This window comes from Clytia hemisphaerica, unplaced genomic scaffold, assembly GCF_902728285.1.
Source record: "Clytia hemisphaerica strain Z4C2 unplaced genomic scaffold, Clytia hemisphaerica genome assembly, whole genome shotgun sequence".
NCBI classification, from domain to species: Eukaryota; Metazoa; Cnidaria; class Hydrozoa; order Leptothecata; family Clytiidae; genus Clytia; species Clytia hemisphaerica.
Window position 1 is genome coordinate 248,047 of NW_027103888.1, and position 8,279 is coordinate 256,325.

The 8,279-nt window shown below is 35.8% G+C and overlaps 1 protein-coding gene across 1 annotated transcript in view; it reads right to left on the reverse strand.

Annotated features, from left to right (window-relative positions):
* Nucleotides 1-623, reverse strand: part of LOC136808522 (mitochondrial sodium/calcium exchanger protein-like) — a 30,910-nt gene extending 30,287 nt beyond the window's left edge. The window contains exon 1 of the mRNA XM_067065049.1: nucleotides 505-623. The gene's annotated coding sequence lies outside the window, so the exon portion shown is untranslated. The remainder of the gene's footprint in view (nucleotides 1-504) is intronic.
* Between the last annotated feature and the right edge of the window lie 7,656 nt (nucleotides 624-8,279).

The window sequence follows — 8,279 nt, forward strand, 5'->3', positions numbered from 1 at the left end:
GGACGCTGCCCCTCTTAAAGCTACTAAAATATTGGTAAAAAAGCCTTTTTAGTGGAAAAACACTGGAAAAGTGCCCTTTTTGGCCACCAACGGACGCTGCCTTGCCTTTCTAAAATATGGCCTGGCAGGTCCCCCGAAGATAGAGCTCCCCCTCCCCTGCCTGTCGGGAAAAACAAGCAGCTCCCACCTCTTGAATGGCAAATTTTAGATGTAGCTCCCCCCGCTCAGGCGTAATTACAAATTAGTGTGTAATTTTTACTGTGACCTTAATTAAGAAAGCTCCAAACCCTACCAGTGCCCCTACAAGGATCCCTATGGGATCCTAAGTTAAGTCTCAGGGTACGAACGCCCCTAAGAAGGCCGCCAACCCTATATAACCCTATCTATCTATATATTTAAGTAACATTAGGCCCGAAGGCCCATCATTTTCGCTACATAAAATTCTATCTAAAATTGCCTCATTGGTGACGACTAATAAAATAAGCCTAACTGATGCTAACATACCTCTATAGCTGTGCCTTATCTATTTTCATATGCCTATGTGCAATGTGAACGTGATAGGTATGAAGCACAGATAAATCAATTGGCTTTTAGAGGGTCTGACGTCTGTGACTGATTGTCTCTGATCAATCATCTGATTAAAAAAAAATTTTGTTTTTGTATTTAGCCGCCTCGTGACTTTCCAAATCCACCAGGCTAGCTAAGCAGCAGAAGCGCTACGATAGGGTCTCTATAACGATGTAGCAGCTGCCTTCAGATGAAATTCGAATATTTCTTAGTGTGGAAAAGGCTTTATTCATTCATGGTTTGTAGTGTGCATAGGGTGTTGCGTTCAAAATAAACAAATATGGCGCCTCGAAAATTCTCTCCAAACCTGAACCTGGAAGGGAAGCCGAATCAAATCAAATGATTGAAAAAAATAATGAAAGCAGCAAAAGAAACAAATATCAAGTTTTAAAGCAAAAAGTTCTGAAGAGGTAGATTATTGCATTTCAGTTAGGAGTGATTTCCTGTATGCAGCAACAATCACATCACTTTTGATTATTGAACCTGTTTTTTTTTTTCTGTGACCTGGCTGGCTGGCGACTGTGAGCTTCTTTTTTGTTGAACTGAATAGACCTTTTTTCAAAGAGGCCACCCTGTTGAATAATTATATAGTCCAGCAGAAAAACAATGATAAAACCATGCATAATCATTACAATATGCATGATACAGTAATTATGCATGGCTCTATCATTGTTTTTATGGCTGGACTAGATAATTATTCAACAGAACGTCCTCTTTGAAAAAAGGTCTATTGCTTTCTATACTTTCAAATTTTTATGCATATATACAGTTTCATATGGCATTTAATAGCAATTGATTACAAGCAGTTAGTCACACTAGCCAGTCTGTGAAAACACCTCCATTTAAAAAGCATGTTCAAAGTTCACAATAATAGCAACTTTCTTGTTTTTATTACGGAAACCAAACCAGATGATCTCAATCAAACGGAATCGACGATCGAACCAAATCGAAGGCAATCAACCGATTGAAATTCGATTGTCGAACGCAATCGAATCTCAATCGAATATTACCGCAATTTTCAGATTCGATTGATATTCGATTGCGTTCGATTGATGTTTGATTGCGTTCGATTGCGTTCGATCGTCGATTCATTGACCCCCAGCTTGTTCATCGCATAATTTCTACAGGAAATCGAAAGTAATTTCAATCGGCTTGTGATGTTTGAGAACTTGGATGTTGGGAAGCTGCAAGAATAAAGCCAGACGATCTCAATCGAACGGAATCGACGATCGAACCAGTCAAACAACAATCGAACCAATCGAAAATTATCCAGAATTTTGACGTTCGATTGAGATTCGATTGCGTTCAACTTGGTTTGACTGGTTCGATCGTCGATTTCGTTCGATTGAGATCGTCTGGACCAAACAACAATTTGTGAGAACAAGTCTTTAAAACTAAAAGTCAGCACTCTGTGGTCGTGGCGTATGTTTTGTAATTGATTTTCAAATTTTCTTGTCTCTATGTCATTTGCTAAACCTCTTAGTATAGTAGGAGAACGTAGTGTCATTCAATAAGGAATTTTATACCAGACCCGATCAATCAAACTTGTCGAACCAATCGAACAATCGAACTAATCAAACTCCATCGAACGATTAAAGTTCGATTAAAAAAATTAATCTAACCTAATCGAACACTCACAATTTTTTAAGCAATAGCAGTTCGATTAGTACGGTCAGCAAAAAGTTCAATTAGTTCGATAATATTAAATCCTCATATCTTCCCTCGCTTGCAAAAACTTTGTCCTGGCCACGCGATTGCCATTTCGACAGTTCCCGGACTTAACAGCTTGACGTTTATTGTTCCCGGATATTTGTCTATCCGGAATAAAGTCCGTAACCCCTCTGTTGCGATGTCGTGCGCGGCCGAGTGGCGGAATACTACACCCCAACAAACCGCCTCTGGCGCTAAAAGGATACAGGAAATGTGTGTAATCTGTTATCAGAGGTAATTTCCCGATTTACATTCCGAATTTGGCTTTGAAAAGAAGCTAATATACGGTGGCGGAGCAGCAAAAACTTTTCGAACAAAATCTGTTTATCGAACTGATCGAACCGAAACCCATTGATCGAACTTAATCGAACACTCACAATCTTTTAAAAAATCTTAGAGTTCGATTAATTTTTTTAATCGAACTTTAATTGTTCGATGGAGTTCGATTAGTTCAATTGTTCAATTGGTTCGACAAGTTCGATTGATCGGGTCTGGTTTATAACACTTCATTGGGAGATTAAAAAGACAATTAGAGTACAGTTGGCGACCGAAATTTTGTGATTCAAATTTTTCACTAACTTTTTACTTTTTTGAAAATCCTTTTCACCAACGGTTGGACAACTTTTAACATGCTCTTCGTGTTTGTTTTGATTTTTTATTTGAGGTGATCTTCTTAGAATAAAAAACTTTCGAAGCGAGCGATACTAGTGCCCCAAGTTCCCGACCGACGTACCAGTCTTTAACCGATCGCTAAAAAGAGAAATTCAGTGCTCTACTTGCAGGTAAGGTCATATTAATTGATCAGGATGATAAATAAAACTCATAACCATAAGCTTTCCCGTATTAAATTTATTTGCACTCATTCTTTTGTTTTAAAATATTCGCTTTTTGAGCATTACGATTTTACCAGCTTTTTAGCAATTTTTGCCTCGCTAACCCAAATCTCGCAACCTCTTTACCTTAAAGGAAAGATCAAAATTAGAGTTTTTTAGCGTTCCGAAAAAAATTCATAGCAGAAATTTTTTCATCTTCACAGGATCGATTGTCAACAACAAAATACATCTTTTGATCTTTGGGTTTGTTTCTGACGTTTTTCCTACAAAGAATATTGATCACTTTTCTTTTCACCTTGAGCTCTCGAGAAAAAAATGATTAGCTCGCATTCTCGCGCGGGCGAATAAAGATGAGGCGATAATCTTGCACTGAGGGTGCTACTTAGTTTCCGCCCTATTTTGCGCCCACAATAGAATGGTCCAAATACAGGGTTATTCCAAATGATAAACTATGTCGTTCTGTAAGTATTTATTTTCTGAGAGATACAAATAGTGTATTGAATATTGTTAACTTATTTATTTAAGTGTTTTTGAGCGCAAATTTAAATATATGGTTAAGGTATGTGTACACCTTTTTCCGATTTTTTGTCAAAAAACTTTTTTTCAGTGAAAGTGGAAGAAAAGTTACTGGATTTCATTTTGGTAAAATCGCGATCTTAAAATCTTTTTTTGATACAGAGTTATAACCATTTAAATAACCATTGCCTCTTTCGGAAACAACAAAGACAAAAGAGAGAATTCAGCTGATGTTTATTCTCACCTCTATTGAATAGTAATTTTTTTGAAACACTTTCACTAATTACTCAAATAAACAGCAATCATCTCGTTAAAAATTTCAAATTGATGTAGAAAAAAACGAAATTTTACCACACCATACTACTTTTAACGAAGTTAAAGTCACCCATAGCATTTAGATATCGACTTGATTCTTTTTTTATGAGATTCCCAAAAGATCAAACTTAAAAAGTGTCTTAGGATTTTATTTCTAACCGAGTTGTTTTTCCTCACTTTACAGGTAACTGAAAAAATCACATTTAAATTTACTTTTTGGACCTACCCCGGTGGGGTGGAGGTCCTATAAATTAACCCGTGTTCGTTAGTTAGTTAGTTAGTTACCAACTTTTCTCGAGATTGGCTCATTCAATTTTTCTGATTTTTTGCACAAAGGTGCATTACTATAAACCCTCGAATGTGACGGAGCCCGATTTTCGAAAAAAAAATTTTTCCGGCCGGTAGAACCGGAAATATCCCGAAAAAAGCGGTTTTTTGAGATTTTCTCGAGATTTTATCATTAGTTTTTTGCGATTTTTTGCACATAGATGCACATTAGTACTGCCGAAAAGGTGTCGAAAACCGTTTGCCGAAAAAAATTTTTTCCGGTCTGTAGAACCGGAAATGTGCCGGAAATCGTCGTTTTTTTCACATTTCCGTCACATTTTTTCAACTTATTTAATTGTTTCTTTACAGAAAAATGTTCTTTATGATGATGCCCAAAACTTAGCATTGTTTGATTTCCAAAAAAATCATCCTTTGAATCCGGAACTCCTTAAAAATCGCCGGAACAAGCCGAAAACCGGCGTAAAACGGTTTTTCCTTCATTTTTTTTTCAACTTATACTCCACAGATTTTCATGATTTTTTGCAACAATGATGTAAAATGGCAATGCCCAAAATGTGACAGAGCCCAATTTTCGAAAAAGAAATTTTTCCGGCCGCTAAAACCGGAAATGTCCCGAAAAAAGCGGTTTTTTGAGATTTTCTCGAGATTTTCTCATTAGTTTTTGCGATTTTTTGCACATAGATGCACATTAGTACTGCCGAAAAGGTGTCGAAAACCGTTTGTCGAAAAAAAATTTTTTCCGGTCTGTAGAACCGGAAATGTGCCGGAAATCGTCGTTTTTTCACATTTCCGTCACATTTTTTCAACTTATTTAATTGTTTCTTTACAGAAAAATGTTCTTTATGATGATGCCCAAAACTTAGCATCGTTTGATTTCCAAAAAAATCATCCTTTGAATCCGGAACTCCTTAAAAATCGCCGGAACAGCCGAAAACCGGCGTAAAACGGTTTTCCTTCATTTTTTCAACTTATACTCGACAGATTTTCATGATTTTTTGCACAATGATGTAAAATGGCAATGCCCAAAATGTGACTCCTCAATCTGTGATGAAATAATGACAAGAAGCCCGTTGGGCGTGAAGGCCCAGCGAAAAGTAACGTGTTGAAAACGAGCGTGCAAAACAGCAAATGTATGACCATGTTGATCAAAGACAGGAAAAATATTTTCAAAGTCACCGCGGTACTTCTCAATAGTTAGACGCTTGAAACTTTATTGAATGATCTCCATTCCAACCGGGTCTACAGGCGCAGGTTCACGGTTGAATACTCTTGGGTACCTAATAGCGGGGGGGGTTTGGAATAAGCGGGGGGAGGTTGGAAAAAATCTCAAAACTTAATAAGCGGCGAGGGGTTGGAATAAAAATGTCCTAGGTGGAAAAATTCCATAAATTAGGCGCGCCCATAGAAAAATATAAAAAATACCCGCAAATATATAGTGAGTGGGCGCTTTTTAACCAATTAGGTGCACTCACATATGCAGGGAGAAATATCCATGCAGGCATGTTAGTTGGACCAGACTGTAAACCAGAAAAATAATCTTTAAAAAACTAGACGGTGAAATAGTTTACAGTCTGCATATCCAGGCCAATAAAATTCATGTGGTTAATGTGAGTTAACAGTTGTGACAGATCCAGAAATGATCATTTTCACTGTTCATGCGTTGCAACCATGAAAAATGTTTCAATATAGTTCAAATTTACCCATGAGCTGCATTTTCGTGTCAATTAACAAATTCCAGAATCAGTTTATACTTTTTAAACAATAAATAATTATGTGAGTCGAGTTTGAAAAATCAAGCAACCGATCGTTTAATGCGACAGATCCAGAACAGAAATGGCCATTTTATTTCATCATCATCATCATTGCTCGACCGCACCGCAGTCGAGACCATTTTATTTAATATACGTAGAATCATGAAAAAAGTCCCAATCTTGTTCAAATTTACACATTGAGCTGCATTTTAGTCTCCAATAACTTAATTCCATAATCAGCTTACTTGAAATAATTCTGTGTCGAGTTTGAAAAATCAAGCCACCAATCGTCAAACGAGACAGAACCAGAAATAACCATGCGTAACATCATGGAAAAAGTTCCAATCTTGTTCGAATTTACACACAAGCTCCATTTTAGTGTCCATTACCAAATTCCAGAATCAGTTAACTTGTAATAATTATGTGTTGAGTTTGAAAATCATACCACGCACACGTCCCACCACTGACTGTTGTTTTGGTAAAACAGCGACATATCCAGAAGTGACTGTTTTCTTGTGTCGCATCAAGAAAAAAGTTCCAATCTTATTCAATTTTACACATCAGCTGCATTTCAGTTTATTTATTTCTATATCGGAAGCCATTATTTCCTAAAAATAAAATCTTTTTGAAAACAAGAAGCTAAAAAATGAAGGTGATTTTTAGGTAGAATTTTCACTCATAAAACTTTATTAAAACTTGAGCAAAGACTATAAGATATGACAGAATGTTGAAAAAGGTTTATAAAGAAAAATCATTACAAAATTTCTTTGGTTTGAAAGTCTCTTGACCACTAATTAAAGCAAAGAAAATGTTCAAGAAAGTATGAATCAACCTCCTCGCTTCGACCGCCATCTTGTTTTGTTTTGAAAATTGTTTTGAAGGAGCGCGGAATCAGAAAATATATCTTTTATAGCCAGTATCCGACTTTAGCAAGCTTTTCCCTCTCCAGACGGCAAAATTAAAAAGTGTGTTACTGGTTTTAAGCGCCGTTTCTACCAAAACGGACGGACAGACAGCGGAAAGGATGATGAGGACGGAAAGTTGCAAATGAAAGGCCCTATCGCTAGCGCTGGGCCAAAAACTGAAAACTAAATGTTTTTTTTACTTCAGTTTTAATTTTCTCTGAATGATTGATTAAAGTGTCGATATTATTTTTCTTTCACCGTTAAACATCGATGCGTTTCTTAATTACTTTCTCCGTTCCAATAGATATATAAATCGAAATTTAAAATTATACATTACTTCCATTAAATTCTAATTATTCGTTTTATAAATAGGTAGGTCCATTAAAGTATTACTTGTTTATCAATATTTTTACATAATTTAGGATTTAAAGAGTTAAAGTCAATCCCAAACAAAATCCCAAGACACTTTTTTAGTTCAATCTATTGGGAACATAGTATCGAAATTATTTTTTCAAAATTCAAAAGCTACGGATGACTTTAACTTCTTTGAAGCAGGTAAGGTTAAAATTCTTAAGATTTTAATTATATCCTGCCCAGTTTTTTAAATTCAGCTGAAACTTTTACCATTAGAAAGAGAATATTATTAGGTTTCAGAAAATATATACTTTTGATGTATGAAAATTTGTTGTTATAAAGATATGATCAATTAAAGAGAATGTGTCAAGAAAGGTGAACACATACCTTAAATAAAAAACAAATGATAGCAGTTCTGTTTTTTCTTTAAACCCCCGGGAAAAGTTTTTTTGCCAACTTTTTTTGCCAACTATTTTACAAATCTCGGAAAAGAATTCCCATAGGAATTCCGATACATAACCCGATTGGTTAATTTCAGAACAGCTTCAAGAAAGTCATAATGGTAGATAATTTTAAAAGTTTCTGAGGAAATGTGTGTAATTTATCAATGTTGATGGTTTGTTGATTCTTTAAAGAAAAAAGATAACAGGTATAGCTTTTTATAATCCTGGAATATATCGAGGTTCCAGCTACACTGACTTACAATTTTCCCTTCAGCATGTTTTTTTAGAATTTTTCTTCAAGTTGCCATTTTTTTCTAAAGTTTGTTTTTGTTTTGTTTTGAAAGTGGCGGTCTATGGAAAGTCTTCATTTAATAAAAACGCGGGAATTTTTTATGTCTACCCGGAGATTCAATATACCGGTTTCCTTTTTTCCATTCAATCCGGAGCTAGAAACTTCGCATTGGAGCTATCAAGTTGAACACCGCAGGCATGCCCCTTGAACTGGGCAGGGGACTCTAGTTTCTTTGTTTTTCATTTTCGCATTTATAGGGAAGAATGAAATTTTCAGAAGATGCTTGATTCAATATGAGGGTTCTC